This window comes from Lepeophtheirus salmonis, chromosome 4 (assembly GCF_016086655.4).
Source record: "Lepeophtheirus salmonis chromosome 4, UVic_Lsal_1.4, whole genome shotgun sequence".
In the NCBI taxonomy this organism is placed as follows: domain Eukaryota; kingdom Metazoa; phylum Arthropoda; class Copepoda; order Siphonostomatoida; family Caligidae; genus Lepeophtheirus; species Lepeophtheirus salmonis.
The window spans coordinates 28614953-28629172 of record NC_052134.2 but is presented as its reverse complement, the minus strand read 5'-3'; positions in this window follow the sequence as shown (position 1 = coordinate 28629172).

The following is a 14220-nucleotide window of genomic DNA, read 5'->3' as shown; positions in this document are numbered from 1 at the left end:
ACTATACCAAGCCATTAAATAATGAAAGAAAAAAAGAAACACTATATGCAACAACCGTATTTCCTTTTTTAAACGCTAAATTTAATTTTATTCTTTTCAGAGATTCTTTCTTTAAATATTGTAAACAATATAAAAAAACTCATTTGGAAACAGATAGTGCCTTCTTAATTCCGAGTATCTAAAGTTCCTTGGATAAAAAGATACTATAGCAGTAAAGGAGTGCTGACTGGGCCATATTATACAAAACAGATATTCGAACAAGTAATTGCCTCTCCTCTGTGTCAAAAAGTGCGCCATTGAAGACGTAATTTATCAAATTTCTTTTTAAGAAAAATCAAATATAAAAAGTTAATTTTATAATAACAACTTAACACATTTGTGAAATAGCCCCTACTCAAACCAAAAATCCTACAGATACTCCTGTAATTACATGTCAGCTACCATTAACGCCATTTTAAAAAAAGAGTCTAAGTCGAAAATGTATGAATAAGTACAAAATCTATTTTTTTATTTTATACCTAAGTACAACTTAAACTTTACTTAATTATACTATAAAAAGCTTTCATTCTTTCCCTACAATATTTGGTTTTTACCATGAACCTTTAAATATAGTACAAATCATATATCTTATCTACGAGATCTAAAACATCACCCAGTAAGGGAGTCTTCGTACTTCTAAATTGATAAGAAATGCACGTAATTTTATTATGTTAAATTTAATATCCTCTTAATGAGAGCCAATGCAGACAAAACATCTTTTAAGGATCTACAATGAACTTGTTTGTAAAAATAAAATATGTTCCTAGTCTGTACCCAAATCAGTTATGACGTGTATAAATGAATGGATTCTTCTAAATGACATTTGGAAATGCATGTTCCATACCATTTCGAAGACCAAGTCTGTCGAACTTTTGCCAAACGATAGATGATGGGTCCTTCTCTTCACCACAATTAATAATACTGGCATCTTGTTTAATCAATTTATTGGGAATAACTTTTTAGGAAAAGAAAGCCGGATTTGGAGGACCGATACATTTACGATTAAAAACTCTTCTTGGGAAGATACGCCGTGGTTTTAATGTGATAAAAATAAGTTATTTGTGGCTCCTGTCTGATCTATATTGATCTGCAAAAGTATTCCACACAATTCTTAGCAACTCACTCTTATGTGGATCCAAAAGTATGTATAGCCTTTTGGATACTGACACAGGTGGAGAAAACACCGTACAATTATTTTTCCGACATTTTTACACTTAGAGACATAGGATAAAAAGAACGTGTTTATGTATATATCAACTGTAGCCTGGTTACAAAATGAAATCTCTTTATCAAAAATAACAGGGAAAAACTCTAATTAAAATATATTGTATGTTTTCAGCCCATACCCTATGTATCGAAGTTTCTTATTGGAAACCAGTTATATGGACTAGTTGTTTTTGTAATTAATATAATTTATAAAGCAAATATATTTAAAACAGGGCTTTTGCATTGAAAATATTTAAAAAGGTAAGGACAACTAATCAACATTGATTTATTAATTGAAAAATATTTACATATATGCTACTAAAATATTTTAAAGAATGATAAAATAAAAATGTCATACTTGAAATACAGACATGAAGGCACTTAAATAGTTCCAAATATCAAACTTGTAGTTTACATGTCATTTTAATCAATGACTACACACATAAGGTGTGAAAATTTGATATTGAATTCTTATTTTAAAAGAAGAATATATGGAAAAGAGTATGTGTTAATTGTCTAAGTAATGCAGGAAAATAAAAAGTAACAAATCCTCTTGTCACGGCATAATTTAATTTCCTCTTCTTGAATGTAAAGTTTTTTTAATACTCCGCTTTGACCTACTTTTTAATCAAAAAATTTGAATAGTGGGTTCAGGTATTGTGCAATGGATTACAGGGACGATAATCCACTTATTCTACTAATCAAAAGGTATGAGGGATTTTTTTTGAAGCAGGAAAGTCTTCAACAGACTCATTAAAACTAATTTTATTATTATCTTAGATGATATTATATTCAATTTTTCTTTTTTATTGTTTGTTAATTAAAGTACAAATCAATTGCTACATCAAGTCCCTATGTTTTTAAAATAAATAGCAGGTGCAAATTTACCTAATTATGACATGTGTATTAAATAATATATTTTTTAGAATAACAGTTTATTAAAATACAAAAAAAAAAATAGTTAAACAGCTCAACACTTGTTATTATAAGTTTAAAAGCGTTCAAATATCTTAGCACATTTTGAGATGCCAAACTTAGTCCACAATAAGATATCTGTCATGCTACGGGCAAAAACAAAGCTTACATTTTTATACGAAATTAATATAATGAAAGTCAGCTGTACATTGAATAAAACAAAATTTGGTTAGAGGAAGGACTTTGGGAAAAAAACAATACGTCCTTGGGTAAATTTATCGTCGTTTAAAAAATAAAGACATAGTTTTCAGTGCAGTTAAATCCAATCTGAGATTGTAGCTATATTTTAGCTTCTTATACTTCAACTGTCACACTGAAAGGTTTATGCTAAATGTAAACCAAGTTTGAGTGTCATAAAATAACGAATTACTAAGGAATGAACAAAAACGTCATTTTAAAAAAAAATCACTTGTAATATAACAATTACTCAGTTTGACCTTGCAATTCTCTTTTAGCACATTCTACATGGTTGTACAGTAAAATTGAAACAATTTTTAGCATCCTCCAATCCTGTATGAGTGCACTTTGGACGAGTTTCTTCCTGCTCATACAAGAGGTTAAGTTATTTCAAAAATACATTTATGCTTGCTTTTATTTTGAGTCTGTTGTCGAAAGGAAGTATATTATATTAGGTTAGATTTTTGTGGTTTCACACCAGACTTTCCAGAGATCTATTAAAAAGTGGGCGGAAATATTTTTGTGGGGGTTGAGAGAGAACCTTTGGAACCCCCAAAGAAAGATACCCGCCTTTACCTTTGCAAAACTAATTTGACTGAGTTTTTTGAGTTCTTTTGAACTCTTTTTCTACACTTTTGGCCCCCTAAAACCCTGATATAATCCCACTTTGAACAAACATTTCGGGTACATTTTGAAGGGAAGGCCTACTGTACGTATCATCTAAACACTCATACCATCCAACCCATTGTCAGCCAGCACTGGGACACCATGAGAGAAAATTCATCCACAAAGAGTGAAAGACCTTTTCCTGTCGCATGGAAGGCATACTTATCAACATACGCAGCTACGTTAACGATCAAGCTCGGGCAAATATTTATTTATTATCGATTTTCTAATGCCAATTAAAAAATTATATCATGTTCAAGTTTTCAATTCTAAATGCTTAGATTTTAATGTACCACTTGGTAGTTCATAGCGATTTTTTAAAAGCAAGTTGAATATCTGAGTATTAGCATCCATTACGGGACCTTTCTACTGTTATTTAATTGTCCAAGTGTTTTGTTATGGTCTTAAATTTGAGAAAAATTATGTTATCCACAATCCCAATTTTTAAATGAGAAGTTACGTAGTTATTGACCTAAAAAAATACAAAAAGATAACACTTTAAAGAAGACTGAGTCACTCTTTATGAAGGGGATGATCTTGGCTTCGCAAGGAAACCCGCCCGACGTCCGTGATGTTCAAAGTGTAAAGAAGAATATAAATGAATCAAATATAAAGGAACTTATTTACTTGAGGGGTTTTGAGGATAGAGTCAAGGTGTTTGAAGGCACCATGGCAACATTAGTCTCTATGACTACTGAACAAATAGAAAATCATTAAGTAGGACCTAAAAAATAATCCAAAATTTTAAGAAAACTTTAAGGTCCTTCTTACAGAATTTCGACTTGTTCTTAGTGCCAAAGAATGATATTACCACATCGCCGTCAAACAAAGTTATAACTAAATTTCTTTTATACGGTTGGATGGTAATATTTCTCTGATCAATGGATCAAGTACCTGAATAAACGAGCTAGGAGCAAATGGATCACCTTGTCGACATCCTTTATATATATTAAAACCGTTTCTCTGATCAGCATATACTAATCTTATGAACTTATCACCAAACCATATCTTTCAACCACCGTATTTTTTGTGCTCATGGGATACGTTGGCAAATGTTTTTCTGCAATCTATCGAGATAAGTATCTTTTTTTGAATTCAAGTATGACGTTCCTCACCCCTCGAACCGTTATGGGCATGTGATTTAAACAAAAATAACAAACAAGACGGACGAATATTCATTAAATATAAATTAAAAAAAACCTTATTCATATAATTTGCAAAATTTTACTCACCTTATTCATTGTTGTGGGAGATTCCACCTGATCCTAGTGTGTTAGTATCGTTAGACCACTTGTTTGTATCTTCTTCTGGGATCACCAATTTTCTTTTTGTGTTCTTTTTGGACAAGGTCATGTTTTTGGTATTGAAATAGATCCTTTTTTCAGTACCAGTTTCCAATCTTGCCTACGATAGTCAATTTTTGGTCGTGATCGATGTATCTTCTACTGCTTCTAAACTTGATATAATCAAATCGTTAACCTTTTTTGTCGTAAACAAAATGTATTTATTACTGACCTCTCAAATATCCTCGTGTTCCTATAAGAAGGCAGCTGAATCAATGAAAATCTTTCCCTCAGCACCTTCAATCCTCTGGGTAGACCTAGCTCAGTTCGAAATGTTTTTTGAAATCCATATAAGATGTTCTTTATGTGGGCAGAGCATATGGACTTGGTATGACCCAATTTCAGACATATTTACCATTGAATCTCCTTGTTGCCATTTATAAGTTTTACTTTTGTGCCACTGAAAGGAATTATCGAAGGCAATCTCCATTTTGGTTTTATTGTAAATTTTAGTATTCTAGAACTTATTTTAATCAATGTTTTAACGAAGTACGGTCTTTTCTTATTTTCTGGGTAAAGAAGTAAAATTCCTCTTTTACCCTGTACATAATTTTACCAAACTCAGACAAAAATTACTGTAGAGACTTTAAATCTTTTTAAGAGCCATTTTTAATTATAACGTTTACTAGACTTTGAGTTTTTCTAAGTTTTGCCGACCCTCTTATATTGAGGAAAATACCATCATTAATGTCTAGACGTTCTTTCATATTCTGAAATATATCTTTCTATTATTTTTTTTTGAATAAAGTATCAGAAATCCAGCTTCACTTTTCCCATCGTTAAAACACCTGATCTCTGATTGTTTTAGTGATATTAATTATAACACTTTCATGATTTTTTTTATTTTTGGGAAAAAACATTGTTACATTATATTATATTGTGATTTCCAGCAAATGTATACTTTATCCCATATTGGGTGAATTTGGATTTTTGACATCCTCCAAAAGCTAGATTTTATCATTTTTGAATAAGTAATCTTTATTATCATTTAATAGATCAATTTCCTTCTTTTCACCTTCATTTGCATTTGATTCATTTATATACTTTGTTTCATCTTGAACATCTTGGTCGTTGGGCAATTTTCCTGTCGAAACAAAACTCTTTTCCCTCTTAAAGTATGACTCAGTGTTGTTTAGAATAATATCTTTTTGTAGGTAACTATATAACTTCTCAACTAAAAAATGGGATCGAGGATAACATATTTTTTCAGAATTTAGGGCCATAACGAAACACTTGGTCCAACTAATGATCAATAGAAATGTTATGTTATAGATACTAATGCTCAGATACACTTGATTTTCGAAATCGGTAGGAATCTGAACCCTATGAATTTCAAATTTCAACTACAAAAAATTTATTTATTGAAAATAAAATTTTGACCGTAAATAGATATGTTTTTGAGCTCTTCTTGGCGGGACAAAAAAAAATAGAATTCGTCTGCAAAACACTTTAAAACGTTTTATTCTTAATTTAAGCAATTAAGGTAAGAGTGTTTTGAGTTCATGTAAACAAAATCAATTAAATATTTAAATAAAAATTTTATACTATTTTAAAAATAAATACAATAAAAAAAAATGTTTTTTTTTGCAGTTCAATATATGTTTCCCAGTAATTCAAAGTAATTTTTCTTTTCTCGTTGACATTTCCTTCATTATTTCTATAAAATAAGAGGTAGCTTAGATAACATATGTTTGTATCGAAAACAGAAGGAAACTACCTACTTACACACACAAACTCATATGTAAGATACTTATAGATAATTCCCCATTCTGTTTTATTTCTTACTTTTCTCAATCTTTTATTCTTGGTAAATAAGGTGGAAAGTTTTCATCTCTTTATTTTGTTTTATAATAAGTTTTTCTTCGTTTATCTAGTTTTTAAATTACTCGTGGAAACAAAGGTAGACAATGCGAGAGTAAAAGAAAGAGAAAGTAAGGAGGGATTAACGTAAACAAAAAAGAATAACATAACATGTAGATTATAGTCATTCATAAAATTAATATCATTTGTATAGGAAATGAGTTAGTACTGACAGTAATTCTCTGGCTAAATATTAATGTAATTGTTTCTACCAAATAAATACTATGACATGATAACATGAACTGTAAACACAAGAAGTATTGCCAAAAAGAACATCGATATAAAAAAGATGATAATTAATTTATATAGAAGGAGGACCCAAAACATGCAGTATCATTTTTTTTTAAATAGTATCTTCTTTATTTTTGATTGCAAGGTTTCATTAGACCAACTGACAGCTGGAACAAAAATAATCAGGTTTTTTTCTTATCCTATATCTATAGATTATCACTTCCTTCTCCTCCTTCATCAAAGCTACTTGTTGCTGATCTTATGAAACGTCATGATAGCTAAGCTGCTCTCTTTCAAAACATTTTTCAAATTGTCACGGTTTTCATATTCATTTTAGGTCTCTTATTTTAAAACGCCCATAATTCAAACTCTTCTTCTTTTATATACCAGTGATCACTGTATTCATGTACATATGCTACTTCATCAATCATAAAGAATATGATATTACCCTTGGAAATAAATATAGAACAAACAGCTTGCTACTACAAAAAACTGTTTTTGATCTATTATTGAAGTATTTTTCTTAATACTAGTAACTTTAGAAAGTAAAAAACAAAACATGTTGAGAATACAACTACTAATATCCTTGTATAGTTTCTTCTTTCACTTGTCACAGCTGCTTGTCAACTGCAATAATAAAACGTCAAGACAGCTAATCTCCTCTCTTCCAAAACATTCTTCAAATTGTTAGGGGTACCATGTTGATTATTGGTTTCTTTTATTGATATGCCCCTAATACAATAATTCTAATTTTAATAACGAAATATCTACTGTTAATTTTGTCCATTTATTAACATAAGTTGATGGGACTCCTATTCTGAGTCACCCTGTATTAGAACTATTCATTGAACATCTATATTATAATCTTTTTTAGTGTTTGTATACATATACAAGCTTGTACAAAAACTAGTCATCAAAATAAAAAAACCAACTTATTTTTATAAAAGTATTTTTTCTATGAATATTTTTGTCTTTATAAGTCCTTGTATGTTCCAAAACCAACAACTTTGCTCTAAAAATATATTACTGGATTTGTGCCTGCAAAAAATATGTTCACTTACTATTTACACATTTTAAACCCCCTTTAAAAAAAAGAAAAAAAACTTCAATTGTATCTCAGCTTTTATAATATTAATACAGAGGGTTTTTTTTTAGATACACCTTTGCTAAAAAACTTTTTTTTCTTGAAATTAACTTAAATGTAGCATTTTTTCTTTGAATATATGTATTACTTATATATATATATACTATAATAAAGATTTGAACGAGTATATACAAGATTTTTTGAACAGTTTATTTTTGTAATAAATAAGAAAGCTAGATTTATCAACAAATTGAATTTATTGTAAACAGAATATGGAAATATTAAATCTTTTATATTTATGGTACTATAGATATAATTAAATGAAGAATTATTGAAAAATAGAGACATCAAATCTTTTTAATGAGGACTATTTTAAACTACTTTAATTATATCGTAAACTTAATACTTACAATGAGTCACTTTCATGATTATACACTTAAGATAAGTTAAAGATACAGACATATTTTTTAATACCAAGCCTTTTAATCTCAATTGTAACGACCCAGCTCAATGGAAGAAGAACTGCCGTGAAATTATTTTCTTTAACGCAATCAGCGTAGACTTGATACTCACTCCTAGAAAATATACATACTCTATCAACAGGGTCTTCCATTACAATAAGAAAAAACTTCGACCTCATCCAGATCCTGATCAAATGCTCTGTTACGATTTTTTTGTTTTTATTTAATAGCAGAGATGGGAATAGGATAAACCCTTTAGAGTCCAACATTCCAATTTTGGAAAAAACGATTTTCTAAGGTTATATCTTTTTGCATTGTGATTAGAGGAATTAGTGTATTTGTCCTCTAATCCCTTAGGTAATACATTAACCCACAATTCAAATTCTTTGATAAAACAGTAGGTTAGAGCAAAATAGTAACAAACTCTTTTTCAACGTATTGGAAATTAAATTATGGCATTACAAGACAGATTTGTTAGATTTTACTTTCTTGGATTACTTAGAAAAACTATTTTTTCCATTCTATTCTTTCTTTCAATTTAGATATTCAATTTCAAATTTTCGCACTACATATGTGCAGTAATTGATTAAAATTACATGTTAAACAAATAAGTTTGATATAAGGGACTATTTTTATGCATTGAAGGCTATATTTATTTGGTTAAATTTTGTTTAATGATCCTTTCTCTAGATTTTTCAGTTTTTCTTTTTTTTTCCCCTCATTGCGTTGTTAACCTTATTTAATAAAAAAAAACAATTATAACTTCGTTCTTTTTTTCACAAAAACATGATAATAATTGTTTGTAGATAAGTAAAATTTTGTTGTTGATTTTGAAAATGTATCATTTAGAATAAAGATACGCCTTTTGGTTTAAAAGAAATGTGTACTACATTAACATAGAGCCGAAAAGAAACAACCCTTTTGATGTAATAATATGGCGGACTTCTGGTTGGCCTCCAAGTTGCCCTCCTTCAGCTTTGATCTGTACCCCGTAGACTTTACAAATATGAGCATCGAGGAAAAAAATGTTTGTCTCTCTTTTCATCCATATTTGGATTTGCTCTCAGCTGCCATCATAAAAGTGTAGTAATGATATGTACACCACCTTCATCGTCAAAAGCTGCCAATATGTTCAATGAAGTGTTGAGGCTGTATTTGCTTGTGAAGAGGGACATATTTAATTAAAAATAAAGTATATAAACATATCAAAATTTGTTTTTCTTTTTTTTTTCGATATTCCTAAAAAACACGTTCTTGTTAACATATGTATACTTCTGAAAGTTTAGTGTACCCACTTTGAACATGCCTACACACACATTTAGAAAAGTTATAAATTTCTGTCATAGATGAGTAACGAACAAAATATACATATTTAAAGATATGCTACATATTATATTCAAACGATCAAGGATATATTAAATGATAAATTTAATTAAATCTGCTTATAAATTTTATAACTGCATCAGCACAAGTTTTCCATATGATTTAATTTGCTTTAACGATTCCTTTACGGTGTTTTAAATAATATTTCATGTAATTCAATGATCATTCGACCTATTTTTTATCTAAGATACATAATTCTCTGATAAAAATAAGAAGCACTTGAAATAAAGAATCCAAAAGTTAATAGTTATATATTCCAGTAAAACTATGTATCCCTAATAATTAAAAAAAACATAATTGCTAAATGTCACAAGGTGTCTTATACTACAATTTAATTTATAGATTGACTTTGAAATATTTATTCTATATTCAAATAGTTTATTTTAAGTGGGATCATCCGTAAATGAATCATAAACTACTTGAAAAGCAAAAAATATACGACAAACAACACTTTATTCATAAAAATATACTAATGAATAAAAACCTTAAATATGACTCTCACAATATCCATTAATTAATGATACTAAATTGAAAAAAAACTTGTTGAAATCAGTTATAAGCTATGAATAATTAAGCAATTACTGATGGTATGAAAAAGTAAAAGAAACCAAAAATGAACGCGTTAATCCTGATAAATTGAAGAATGTTTTAGGGGAAAGCGCTTGCTGGATGGATTTGAAAGTTGTTGTTGGACTCGTGGGAACTTCTCAGACTGCAAATATCACTTGAATTAAGCTCAAATAGGACGTACTACCATGCCGAGGAAAATTTTTGACATGGCCAATTTTTTTGAATTTGGTGCATTGGACAGATAAATTTTGGATGGAAAAATTGATGAAAATGCTTTCGTAGCTATCACATTGAATATGACCATTGACTATAAGCTGGTGGACATCCTCACTTTACTCCTTAGTTTTGGTCATGTTGAGTGTTGAATAAGACTAAAGCAAGAAATTGCCTCATCACACTTTTATACCTCAGAAAATAGTTCAGTGAATTTCTTTATCTTTTGAGTACTTCATAAAAGTCTTCTTATCTTTCTAGACTTTCTATGATAAAAAAACCCCAGAAAATGTGCTAATAATTTTTACCTTTTGAAGGTGTATGAATACTATTGAAACGAGCAAAAAAAAATTATATAAAAAAATGATATTTTTACTTTATAAATAGTAATTATTGTGAAAAACATTACTAAAAAGAAGATTAAAAACAATTGTTAAAGATATCCGATATAGATATTGAGAGGGTACAAACAATCTTAGGTCAATTACAAATTTATTTTTAAAATGGATTTTTTTAACTATACTGCAGGGTGCGTGTACTGCTGCTTCAAATAACAACACCTACAAGCTTATTTTATAATACTTATTGATAAAATAAAAACGAATATCTTTATTAAGATATAGAGCAGCTTTATATTTAATGTAGCCGCCGTCTGCGGCCAAAACCCGATCAATGCGTCTACGAAACCGAGAACAGGCATTTTGGATCTGCGCTGCTTCTATCTCATTGAATTTATCCTTGATACAGGTGATGAGATACTGCTTGGTGTTATGGGAGGAGAGGTTGGTCATGTTCTCTACGTAGGACCAGACAAAGTAGTCTGACGGGTTCAAATCCAGTGATGAGGGAAGCCAAGAGGAGAAGGGTACGAACGCAAAAGCATTGCTTTTCAGTCATTCTTGCCTCCGCTTAGCTTGTGAGCCAGAGCCCTGTTCTGCTGCCACATTCACGGCTTATCGGTGACCACAGACTTGCCATGTCTCTCATGGAACCCTGGGGGTCCTCGTCGATGATGTCCCTAACCTTGTTGATGAAGGTGACGTCCCGGACAATCCTGGTGCTCTTCTCCTCCTTCCTTCTCCTGTCAACAACGTTCATCGGGTACGATGACTCCTCCAGCTGCTTTCTGAGACTTCTGACTGTCTTAACTGGCATTGACAGAAGGCCAGAGATGTAAGCATTGCTTTATATCATGTGATCACAAAGCATAATCTGAATAGCAGCGCACCTACGATCTCTCCCATTGAACATAATGCCTTTTCTTGGGCACTTAAAATGATGCTATCGCTATAAGTGTTAATCAAAAACTAAAGCCTATAACCCGTGAAAAATTTTAACACCAAAAAACAGACAGATCAGACATCAGCTGATGGAGTAATGTCGTCCTTAAAATGTGGCAGATTTTGTCCACACACCCTGTAGAACGAGCACATTTCAGAAGTCTAATCTCTTAACCCATTTTTTTACTTTTTTTTCAAATAAATTGTTTAATATCGCAGTAAATATGATATTCAGTATTTTCTATGAGCTCTTTCAATGTCATTGCCTTATAGGTGTTGACCAATAACTTCACACGACCCCCAAGAAAAATAATATAAATTAGTTAAATTGCACAACCTTGGCGGCCATTCATCTGATCCATTTACAATCTACGGCAATCCTTGAAATGGATCATTCGAGCACCGAAAAACGACCCCTCAGATAAGATTGCAATATGGTATTATGTGATAGATCGGATCTTCCAAGGAAAACAAATAGAAAACTGAATGTCTTAAAATGTCATGGATCCTTTCTGTGACCATATATATGTAATCTTTGTACCAAGTTCGATCAAAATCAATTTTTAAATTTTGCAGTAATCCTGATAACTAACAAACAGACAAACTAAAAACAACAACAATAATAGCAAAAACATTACCGTCGTTCGAATTCGTTTATTGTCGGAAAAAAAAAAAAATACATAGTTTAAAATCTTGCTTCTAACAATTTTTTTTTCTGTCACTTCCAAGAAAAGTAACGTAGAGTAAAATGATATATTACATTTTTTAATTTACATGATATTAATTAAATAGTAATAACATAATACTTGTGACTTTAAAAACATACAAATGTTATTATTTACTCATGCATTAAATGCAATAGTTAATTTATTTTCTACATTTCGTGAATAACAATGTTTAAATTATTTTTTATCCATATCAGGGTCTGATGATTGTATTTAGTAAAAAGCTAGACGTTAGAAAGATGGATTTTTGATTGACAAGCAAGATTTATTTTCTTTTATTTTGTCAATCCAATTTTGACATCAAAATACACGGCAATCATTTACCTTTTCCATAATCTTAATGTAAACTTTTTTTATTATTATTATAAAAAATTATTGCTACTTACCTTTTTTTTAGCACTATTATTTTTCCAAATTAAATATATACATTAATTTAATATGATCTCTTCCCAAATAAGAATTTTGTAAAGTTATTTAAACTCATAAATTAATTACTGTTGTTCAGTCTTCCCATATGATTTTCAGTCTGTTTATATCACTTATTTAGATGACAGACAGAAGGGAAAACATTTAGTAAACTTTTTGATCCCGTATTATTTGTTTAAAAGCTTGGTTATCACAATTGATTGTTTATACACTCCGGACATACAGTTTTCTATTGAAACTGGGTTTCCTTGGAATATCCGATTTATTACTCAATACCATTTTGCAATTTTGTCTGAGGGGTCATTTTTCAGTGCTAGAATGATCTATGCCAAGGATTGCACTTGAATGTTTTCCAGTTGTCTTCATATTGCTGGCGTATACTTCGTTTCTTGCACCTTCCAGACATCGATCATTCTTATTAAGTTTAGTCGTAGATTCAGCAGCTTTACATATTTTACAAATGTCACTTCTTTTTTGGTCCGATCTTCGTCAAGATTATAACCATTGGTTCTTATGGTTCTTTCTTTGTACTCTTCTTTAATGTCACCTTCCTCTTTTTCCTCCGAACTGTTTCGTTAGTATCCTTCATATCTCCAATACATTTTAATACAATAAAAAATCCTAATTATCTTTGTAAACTTATTTAAAGTTAAAAAAAAAAAAAAAAGGAGTGGTCTTTAACTCCATGCATATAGCTTTAATATGGCAATGTATTATACATTCAAAGCATGTTACATTTTTAAAGATAATTAAGCTTTTTACCATTCATGGGAATTATTGCTAGGAGCTTTTAATTTTATTTTATTTCTATTTTCAATTTTCCAAACTGCACTTTTATACAATTTTCAAAAATCTCATTTTTCTCATCATCCTCAGACACCCTTCCATGGTTGATACTTTCCATTTCAAAGGATTCCTGTGTTGAGTGACTTCTTTCAATCGCATAGAGCACGGCCGATGTTCTAAGGACGAGATTTCAAATGTAAATATATAGGTCCTCCAATTCTGGTTTTCATTGCCTTAGATGTTATTCCGAACAACATGATAATGCATGCCTCCAGTTTTATTATTGGTCATGAAGAGATGGACCCATCCTCTATCGTGAGGCTAAATTTTGACAGACTTTATCTTAGAGATATCATAGTACATAAATATCCCAATTTCATTCTGAAAAATCGATTCCCTGATACACGTCAAACAGGGATGAAGTATAAATAAGGAACATCCTGTAATTTTTAAAAACAAGTCCCTGGTAGGTCTTAAATAAAGAAATAGCTATTTTCACCATAAATAAATAAAGATATCGTTTTATATATTCCACGAATATGTAAAAATTACCCTGATCCTTAAGATAGTGGAGGAAGAAATTATGATAAACTTTAATGTAAGAATGAGTCCTTAGGATGGGCTCATTGTAATGTCCTCACGGTATAAAGTAAAAAAACACTTATCCTATTTCGTATATAGCAATAAATTTAAAGGCTGGAATTACTACGATGTCAACCTTAATTCTACTCCTAGTCCAAAAAAAAAAAAAAAAATGAAACATTTTTAACTCCTGAGCATACTTTCATTGTTACT